We start from the raw sequence: 11259 nt of genomic DNA, 5'->3' as shown, positions 1-11259 counted from the left end.
GGATTGAAAACCCTCTATCATCATCCATTTATCTTTCAGTATAGTCATTTAATTTGATTTTGAAATTTTAGGGTTCTTCACGATTTCTGGTAAATTAGTTAGATGTAGTTAATATTAGTTCATGTTAGTTACATATTTAGAATCGTGAGTGAAATTAGAGCAAGTTTCGTGTTTACATCATGGCAAATGATTGAGAAATGAGTGAGTTCAGAAATTCAAATTCATGGAGCTTGAGGTTGAAGACGAAGATGGTGGTGGCGCGCAAAATTCAAATCTCAGGGCAGAGTTTATTTTATTTTGAGTGGTATGCGTTTTATTAATGACTAAACAACTTGCCCTAGTGGCCACACATGCGCCCTTAGTATCATCATGCCACAAGTCTGGGGTTCGAATCCCCCTCGCCCCAGACTTTTTGATTCTTTTATTTTTTAAGGATTTCCAACTTGTTTTGAGACATGACCAAATGGAGGCAAGTCACTAACACTGAGCGCGCGTTGGCTCAGTGGTGTTGTTTTGGATTGGTGACCTCAAGGGCGTGGGTTCAAACCCTCCAAGGGCCAAAACTTATTTTTTTAACACTAATTTCTTTCATTTCTCTTCACAACTTCACATATTTATTTAACCTATCAAAACAAATCATTTTCACTTCATTTTTCACACACTTTTTATTTAACATATCTATTTTGTGAATAATCAAAAAAATCATAAAAATATTATTTATTTCATGTATTTTTATTAGGTTTAAAATAGTATGTTTTAGGTGTTTTCTTAAATACTTGAATACATATTTTCTACTTTGTTTTAAACTAAATCACCTTGTAAATAATTTTATGATAAAACCCTATTTGTTTAGGTCTTAATTAAGTAAAAATCTTTATTTTTACTTTAATTAAGTTGACTTTTGTCAATTTTCAAAGCTGTTATCAGTCTCCGATTAAAACGGATGATTAAGGTTTTCAAACAACAAAACCTTGTATCATTCAAAATCATTTTCAAATTGCTCTCATAACCAGTACTGTAAAGTACTGGGCCTCTAATAGAGTGTAAGTCCCAAAAACCTTCTCTTCTTAGCTTGTTTTCAAAACTGTATTTTCAAAATCTTCTTTCTGTTTTCAAAACATTCTTCTGGTATTTGAAGGGCATTATTCCCGGTGAAACTCTTCAGATACCTATGTGACCTTTGTCCATCTTCACTTCTTCTGTTTTCAAAAACCATTAACTGTTTATCACATATATTCAACTGTTATCAACAAAACAACAAAAATACTGTTGAGGCTCTGTACATACTTCTTCAATGGCCTCCACTCCATCCAGGTTAGGCTTTACAAGCTTTCAATTTACAGTCTTTATTTAAATTACTGTCAAATATAAACTGTACATATATTTGTTTAGAACTACGTTTGAGTATAAACCTTAGGACAGTTAAACTATATATATATTATAGGAATATGGCCTAGGATTGAGAATGTCTTCCCGGTGAAGGCTCTTTCCTAATTAGAGATCTGTAGTTCAAACCCCCAAGATGAATTATTCCCGGTGAAACATCTTGGCAAAAACCTTAGAATCCAAAAATAATAGGACACATCCACCCAAAGAGGAATTATTCCCGGTGAAACCTCTTACCCATTTGCTTAGAGCCAAAATAAGTTCAAAACTACATAGCTTTCTCTTGTGCTATAACAAGGACCCTCGATTAGCCTCCTCTTGGGCTTTGTACAAGGACCCACAGGCTTCTTAAAAGCATTTACAGCTTCCTCTTGAGCTTGTATACAAGGACCCATCAGGTTTCTTATAAACATAGGAACAGGTCTTTAGCCACCTTTTAGCCTACCCTGGTGAGTTTCTTCCAATTTAAACCAGACTTTAAAACAAGCTAAGTTTGTCTCAATTTCACATTGAGTACATTTTTGGAATGAGAGACATGGACAGTCTCTGTCACCCTTATCTTCATCAATCCTCATTAGTAGAGTCTAGGATCTATGTTTTGGTCATCCTCAGCATTGAGTCAGCCTTCATCTTGGGCTTTAAACAAGAAGTCTCCATTAGATAATCTTTCTGCCAATCATTTCAACAAAACCCCTGGAAAGGGTTAGCCTCCAACATCTGTCTAAAATGTTAAAATCCCTGGAAAGGGTTAGCTTCCACACATTCCTTCATTTCAATAAAACCCCTGGAAAGGGTTAGCTTCCAAAGTCAATTAATAAAAAATGTCATTTCTCTTAGGAGATAATTTCCCCAAAAGAGTCAAAACCCCTGGAAAGGGTCAGCCTCCAAAAAACATGATAAAGTCAGTCTTTTAACAGACAAATTCACCAGCTGAGTCAAATCCCTGGAAAGGGTTAGCTTCCAAAGAAAAACAGTCTTTTAATAAATAAAACCTCCTCAGTAGAGTCAAAACCAACAAAAACAGTTAGCCTCAACCTTGGGCTTCATACAAGGCACCCAAACAATAAAACCCCCCTGTCAAGAGTCTGCCTCAACCTTGGGCATTGTACAAGACAGATAATAGAGTCTCCCCAGTGAGTTCTTCATCACTCAGTAGCCACAACCTTGGGCTTCGTACAAGGCAGATAAACCATACCTTTCACATGTCAAAGATTCCTAACACTTAGGATCTTTCCCCATATAGTCATCCATACTTAATTCGTTTAAGAGTCCGCCACAACCTTGGGCTTTGTACAAGGCAGAAAATAATGTTTTCCCTAGCTACAGTCAGCCACAACCTTGGGCTTTGTACAAGGCACATAAATAGAGTCTCCCTAAGTAGAGTCAGCCTCAATTCTGGGCTTTGTACAGAACACAAAAATACCGTATAATTAACCCCCAGTGGAGCCATCTCCCAGAGTCAATAATAATAATTAATCAATCAAAAAGCCTCAAGCTTGGGCCTCATACAAGCCAGCTAAAGTCAAATCTTTTATACAGTAGATAGACATAGCTTATCTCTATAGAGAGATATTTTTACTACTCTACCACATTCAAACAAACAAACATTACATTTCAATTTCAATTTCAATCAAAGTCTCCCATTTAGGACTCTGAAAGACATGCTCTGGCACATCCCCAGACTTGTACACTTTCCCTAATTTGGACGAGCAACTTTCTTTCATTTAAGAGGCATCTGACTGGCATACTTGCACACACAAGTAAGGTCCCCCTCTTGAATGAAATGAATCCAGTTATTCTGTCACTCTTTCAAAATGTTTGTGGTAGAATAGTACTAATACCTCTCTGTAGGGATAATTTCATGTCTCTTTACTGTAAACAGAGATTTAATTCCAAGCTTCAACCTTGAGCTCCAAGCAAGGCACCAAAAAACATTATTTTCCCTAGTTAGTTCCCCGAACTACATTAAGCTCTGACTTCCACTAGGGATATGTAGGCATGAGGTTCACAAGGAATCTCAGCGAGCTAATAAAATACCAAAAATAGTCAGTCTGTCCGTTTGTCTGTCTTTTCAAATCAAATCAATTCCTTCTCCTAACACAAAGGAGAAACTTTCCCAATCATTAGCAGTAAACACAAACACAATGACACAGAGAAGGTTCCTGTAGAGTACTACAGATATGTAGGGTGTTTAAACACTTCCCTATATATAACCGACCTCCCGGACTCCAGAATTTCTAGTCTAGGTGTAAATCCCCACACTTAGCAAACTCCTAGGGTTTAGTTGAGATCTTTTTTCCCCTTTCCTACTCGTAGGACAAATAAGAAAGTTCGTGTGATATCGTAGGAAGAACTGAAATAAAATTCATCCCGCCACGGGCGCATTCTCCTTCCAAATTTCGCGTGAAGGGTTTAGCGTGCCGTCCTCCCAAGTGAAACGGGGAGGTAAAGAAAACGACCACCACACCCACAAATAAAAAGAACACAGATAAGATGGTCATCGCAACCAAATTAGGGTTCGGGAGTCGGTTAAGCAAGGGGAAGGTATTAGCACCCCTCACCTCCATCGTACTCGATGGGACCCATTTAGTTAATCTTGTGATTGATTGTTAGCTTATATCTACTTGCGTTATTTAATAGGTTGGAAAGAAGGAAGAAACAAAAAAAGATTTTTTATTATTGTGCTCGCCAAGACGTTTGTATCTTGTGCCTACGTATTCCCTAGTGCAATGGGAAAGTCAGAGCAATCGTAGTTCGGGGTAAAACTACGAAATGTTTTGTTGATTGATTTTAGCGAGAGGTACTCGATCGCTTTCAAATGGAAATACTACGCGCACATGGATATGATATCACTACAAGAATGGATAACTAAATCAAGATAAGACATGATTTTGGCCATCATCGCATTCGAGTGGAAGATGTTAGATCTTCACATGTGGGAGTATGTTCGTATTGAAATTGAATAAGTGTCTCGTTTTATGAAAAAGTGTTTTTAGTATGTAAAAGAGTGTGAATGAATTGAAAGTTTGTTTGTTAGAAGAAGTCAAACATTTAAACAAAGGCTTAACGGCCATCGCCTAAATGTTTGAAAGAGAAAATTGTACAAGTACGTACAACCTCCTCGTAGGTGATGAAGATGATTTGATGAGTTTGAAATTGTTTTGTAAAAGAAATGGATTGAGTTTGAAGTATTTTTAAATTGGATTCAAGTATTTAAACAAAAGCTTAACGACCATCGCTTAAAATACTTGAAAGAATATTTGCTAAATCGGTTTTTTTAGAAGTCTTTAATGGAGTTTTAAACATCCAAACAAAGGCTTAACGGCCATCGCCTAAATGTTTAAAGAACAAATTGTACAAGTACGTACAAACTCTTCTTTCCATTATAGACTAAAATAATTTGATTGTTTAAAAGAAAGCATTTTGTGAAAAAGAAAGGTGAATTGCATCGAATTTTATGGAGCCTTTAATGGAATCAAAGTAATCGAATAAAAGCTTAACGGCCATCATTCAAATACTTTTAGGACAAATCGTACAAGTACGTACGAACCCTCCTTGATTCATCCATTAAGACTCGAAACACGATTCGATTTAAAGATTATTTTTCTATCATTTTAAAATATTTGAAAATAAATTCTATATGTACAAAAGAATACATATTTTATTTTTGTCTTTTAATAAATATAGTAAAATAAAACAAATAATAAACATTTTTTGTGATTTTAGTATTATATAAATAAAACTTTAAAAATGAATAAAGAAAACCATTTATAAAAAAAAACTAAAAAAAGAAACCATTGGGCCAGGAGGTGTTAAAAGGATAAGAGGGTGTGAGGCCCAAGAGACAACAAGATATATATATAAAAAAAACAAACAGGGTCGGTCCGGGTTGAACCGGATCCGGTGTCCCCTAACTAAATGAGAATTGGGTTTTGAAAACCCTAAAGCAGAAACACGCTCAAACGTGTGCTCATCTTCTTCCTCTCTCTATCTGTACGTGAACAAACAGCAACAACTTACGAAAAGCTTTCGCTCTCCGCCTCTTGCCATGCCTCTCTCGGTTCTCACTCGATTACTCTCTCACATTCGAAAATATCAAAAGGGATTTTGAAAGAAAAAAAACGCTCACGATATTTTCCATGAATGAACAACAACGAAACTCAAAATCGCTCAAACCCTCTGTTCAACCACGAGTCAAGCAAGCACAATCAAAGATTCAAACACAGACATTAACCCTAAAACCCCAGCATAACCCTAATCGGCCCCCATTTTCACTATTTCAGGAGATTACAAGTGCATAATGAATAAGAAACAAGCATAAATCGAAGAAGAACGGAAGAAGAATATAAACCCAGGTAAGTTCTTCGTTCGTCTTCTCCGCTACTTCGCCTTCTTCTTCTTCTTCCTCGCTTCTAAATTTCTGTGTGCTTTGCTTCTGTGTTCTGCGATTTGTTTCTGCTTCTGAGTGATGTGTGTGTGTTTTGGCTGAATGAGGATTGAAGGTGATTGAATGAAATTTGAAGGATATAGTAGGTTATACTTGAAGGTTGATTGGTATGGTTGTGGTTATTGATGTTGAAGGTTTTGGTTAAAAGGAGTATGGAGCGGATTGTGAAGGGTGTTTGGAGTTAGGTGTGCTGAGAGTGAAGTTTTGACAGAGATTTTTGTTGAAATTTTGTGGCTCCCCCTTTCTGAAATCGTTTTTCTCCCCCTTTTATGGTGTTACTGAGTTGTTTTTTATAGAAGAATTGAGATGGTTTTGGGGGGAAAGTTTGGTGAAATTTGAACAATTCTGGTAATCTGAATTGTTACTTTTTCTATGCAGGTTTTGTTTAACCAGTTTGGTGAAAGCTTTGGACAAATTGGAGGCTTGGAGCAGCTTTGTTTGTTGTGGTTTTGGACTGTTTTGTAGGCTGGGAGCAGAGAGTATGCAGAGGCGTGGGATGTTAGGTGCAGAGGACAAAAAAACGGGAAATACAAAACCATACCCTCTTTTTTTTGTTTGACTATTTCATGTAATGGGCTCTAGTGAAAAAGAATGGGCCTAAACAATTAAAAAAAAAAGACTTAAGTTTCTATATTTTTTTTTATCTATTCATTCTTTTATCAATAATTCTAAACTTAACTAAATCTAAAAAAATAAAAATAATAATAATAACAATAACAATAAAAATAAAACTTATAATAATATTAAAAATAAAACTAATGACTAAAATGAAAAGGTAAACAAAATTGAGAAATATGCAAGAAATGCGACGATATAATGCAAATGAAATACGAATGCGATAATATCAAATGAATGAAATATGTGAGTCAAAAATTGGGGTGCGACATATAGCAAGTGATCCTTTTGGGTTACACAAACTACGAAAACTTACTAAAATTATAGTAAGTAGGGTTTCACAAACTGCGAAAGCTTGCTAGCACTATAGCAAGTTGATTATCTTCTACACAACAAACTGCGAGTCTTCGCTACGTAAGTCTCAGGCGTTAGCAAGACGATTCCCTTCTTCCACAATCTAGTAGAAGGTAAATTTAGGGGTCTTCCATTATTTAATAACTCTTCGATTCGAAAAGCGTGAGACTTGCGTATTCTCACGCCATTCGATCAAAGATAATTAAATAGGGGCAGCTGTCATACCCCAAAATTTACCCGATACGATCCAGGTCTATTAATTTATTAAGGGTGATAAAATTAAGGGTTATGGGGTTTAACATATCTATTGTTAAACCCAGTCTCTTATAAAACCATCTTTAGTTAAATATGGAGGTGTGATTAGTAGGTATTTGGGCCCAATCATTTGGCCCATCTATTTTATTTTAAGGCTCCCAATTTTATGCAATTTTGCAAATTTATTTATCCTACACTAATCATTTATGTTAGCAAAGCTGCTACAATTATTTATTTGTTTTTACTACTAACTAATATAATTAATAACTATCATTGGGATTGTTATTAGTAATATTAAATAAGTTTATTATTAAACTTTTTATTTTTGTAAATTAAGTAGGGGTTAAATTATATATTAATATCATTATTAAGGTCAATCATTTTATATTAGGATTATTTTTAATTTCTACATTGATTTTAATTAGGATTAGTTTTATCATTGTTATTGTTAATTATTATCAGTTTCATTTTTAATTAAACTATTATCTTTTATTATTATTTAGTTAGCAGGTAATTAGTTGGTTTATTAGTTAAGACTGATTAATTACTTTGTTAATTAATTTAATCAAAGGGGGGTCAATTGCAGGTGTATTGGATCAAGGGTTTTGGGCCAACTGGGTTAGTGGTATTGGGCCGGTTTCATATGGATCAGGGTAGTGGACCGGGTCAACCTAGGATCCAACCCGGTCCTGTTCACTTTATCCCTCAGCCGAACCCTAGTGGCGCCGTTTCACCCTCTTCACCAAGCAGCAAACCCTAATTACGAAATCCAGGCCCATGAATTAGAATCAAATCTTCTGCAATCGAATCATAAAATCAAATTCGTAACAAATCTTAAAAGGAAATCAAGTATAATTTTATTCAATCAATATACTACAAATGAATCTAATATTACATTGAATATGAAAATCAATCAAATCCTAATAACTAAGGACAAATCAAATCTAATCTCTAATTTCCTAAAAAATAATTTAACCTAAGCCTATAAATCTAAGATCAGAAATCAGATGAAGGGAGGTTTTCTGGAAAAAAAGACTTGAACTTCGGCCGCGAGATCTTCATCTTCATCTGCGTCTTCATCGTACCTGCAAACGAAAGAGAGAGAAGAGGAGATTAACAAGGGGGAGTATACACGTTCCTGAAATAGAAGACAAAAGGGAACCAAATCCATCACTTAGCTCTTAAAGTTATGTTGTGATTTGTGTTTGCATGTTGCTTTTGGTCGATCGGGGCAAATTTAGGGTTAGGGTTCATCTATCTTAGGGTTAGGGTTCATCGTTATTGCTTAGGGTTCATGCGTTTTAGGTTGAGGGTTCACAGGGTTAGGGTTCGTGTTGTTGGATTTATGGGTTCGTATGTGATCGCGACAATGAGGTATGTCTGTGATTATGACTGCAAGTGCATAGTCTATCGCGTAGTTTTAAAAGATATCGAACCCACAGGGACTAAGAATCGACCTAGTGTAGTTAATCGTCACTACGTAAATCTAAGGCTAATATCTGATTTGATTGTTGATCAGACGGGAAAATAAAAGGGATATAGTTTAATTAAATAGGCGGGAATATAATCGGTATGTAACGGTCGGACGTCGGGGATCTAGTAAACTATCGACGCGAATCATAATTTAAAATATTCTTTCTGTAGAAATCACTTGTTTAAAAACCTTCCTCTCACACTCTCGTGTTTATTGATTTCGATCTCATTATTAAACCTAAGTGAGCGCTCTCGCTGTATCAAATAAAGTTTAAAGATGATTTTTGAAAACCAATGAAGTCTAATAAACCTTAAAGTGCTCTCGCTGTATTTAAAGTTAATGTTTAATTTCTACTGTCCAGTTAAAATCTCAAACTCTCGTTTTTATTGATCCTAACTTCTATTGTTTTTAACTCTCATTACAAAACAATTAAATTATGCATTAGAAATTAATACCAGATAAATAATTTTAATTAATAAAATACGTCGACAGAGTTACTCGATTCCCTCGGCTATGTGACCTTACATACCGATAAAAATAAATTAGCCGGACATTATTTTAATAGACGGGACAGAATAGATATAGCAGCTAAATAATATTCCAGGCATAATTCTATAAACTAACATAAACTGACAATAATAATTAAATGCTAATAAATAAACCTGAATTAAATTTGCAGACTGAAAGTGTAATCTTGATGTACCAAATCTTGAATCCGGGACGAAAATAAATGCTGAAAACAAAATCTACTCCTAAAACTAATACGAATTTTGAAGCTTGAAAAAGAAACTGAATTGCAATAGTATTTTCGGTGTGGAAATCTATTGTAGAAAACGGTATGGAAGAAGTAGACTTGAGCTGGAAATTGAAATAAAATAATATAAAATAATAAAGTTTATTTTGCTAGAAGGTTTTAACCATTCTATTGGTTACGATGATTAGCATATCTTTTCTATCAATTCGTTACTATTTTTAATCAAATATATTGATTATGAGGAGTAACGATAAATTAATAATTTAATTAAAACATTCAATTTGCTAATAGTGATAATCAAATCTATCGGTTAGAATAGTTAGCAATTCCTATTTATCTGTTAATTATGGTGATCAAACCTATTGATCATTGCGATTAATAGAACTAATTAAAATCAGAGTTGTACGCCATTCAAAACACATCTCTTTCACAAACTGCGGATTTTCAAAACTACGATAAGGTAATTCAAAATACCTTGAAAACTGCGGGTTTTCAAAACTACGTTAAGGTAATTCTAAATACCTTCAAACAACCTCATCTATTTCTAAGGCGTACAACCCTGCCCCGAACTACGTAGACTCTGATCCTCCATAAGAAGGTACGTAGGCACTTGGATAACCAAGGCGAGTTCCCTTCCCCAAAATCTCACTTTTCACCCTATTCATTTCCTTAGCTATAAACCCTAAACCTTAACATCTTTAGCCACAAACCTTGCCTTAAACTCAAAACCTTAGGAAAGGGTTAAGGGTGCCTAACACCTTCCTTTGACCTGAATATAATAACTTACCCTGAATTCTCTAAAACTTCGTAGGGTTTCCTATTCGCCCTGGTAGAATAGGTGGCGATTCTAAAATCTTAATTTTTAGGGCAGGTTGCTACATAGCCGGTGTGGGACTATATTATATACAAATATTCTTAAGACTATATTTACAAATATCAACATGTTGAAATACGAGAGACTAAGAGACATTTGAATAAACCATGTGTTTTAAAAAGCACTACGGAGACTTTATTATATGTAGAGAGATTACAACTAATTACTGTCATACCCTAATTTTTGACCCCCCTGAGATGACATATCTTCAGGATTTTTCATCAGGTCAAGACAAGTACCCAGAGCAGTCATTTCTCCATCTGGTACCTAATCGAGGATGCTCAAAGACAAGAAAGCTCAGGCAAAGGATCAATCAATACAAGGATTAGTCCCTAATACAATCATGAGGCTCAAAGACTTCACTTTTCTCATCTATGATTGATTAGACATCCAGTCATATGAGTACAGGTTTACTCAGGTCGCCAGACTAGGGTTCTGAGCCTATCAAGGACTGAAATCAGGGATCACATTTGGGAAACCCTAAAAAACCTCAGAGGGTCATTCAAAGACATCAATCATCTTCAAATAACTCATATTACAAGGTCTACTGGACATCACACTTCAATTCAAAGTCTACAGTCATTACTTTCACATGGTCGACAATTTAGGGTTTTGACCTAATTCACCAAGATAGTTGACTTCTGATCAGGGCATGAATCCAAAACTCAAGACATGATTCAAGGATCTCTACTACCTCCATATAATCCATTTATATCATCCATTTGTGGAGAAGATCTTATTTCTACACAAAAGCCCAAAAATTCACTTTGTCAGGAAAAAGTCAACTGTGAAGGATCATCATTGACTTTTAAGGTTTTTGGTCAAAAAATGACTTTCAAAGATCAATATCATCAATATATGGATGTCAAAGTCATTTGGCCAAAGAAATTCAAAGAAATTCATCAAGGAGCGAAAAGTCGGGAATTAGGGTTTTTGAAGGCATGGTGAGATCTCAAAATTTCACCTACACAACTCAAAAAACTTCCAACATGAAAGTTGTAGATCTTGCAAAATAAAACAACATCTTACAAAGGAACTTTTTTCAAAAGATCAACCATTTATGAAGTTTTGGAAATTTTGAAGTTTAGGTCATAAACACT

This window comes from Vicia villosa, unplaced genomic scaffold (assembly GCF_029867415.1).
Source record: "Vicia villosa cultivar HV-30 ecotype Madison, WI unplaced genomic scaffold, Vvil1.0 ctg.006019F_1_1, whole genome shotgun sequence".
NCBI lineage: Eukaryota > Viridiplantae > Streptophyta > Magnoliopsida > Fabales > Fabaceae > Vicia > Vicia villosa.
This window is presented reverse-complemented; position numbering follows the sequence as displayed.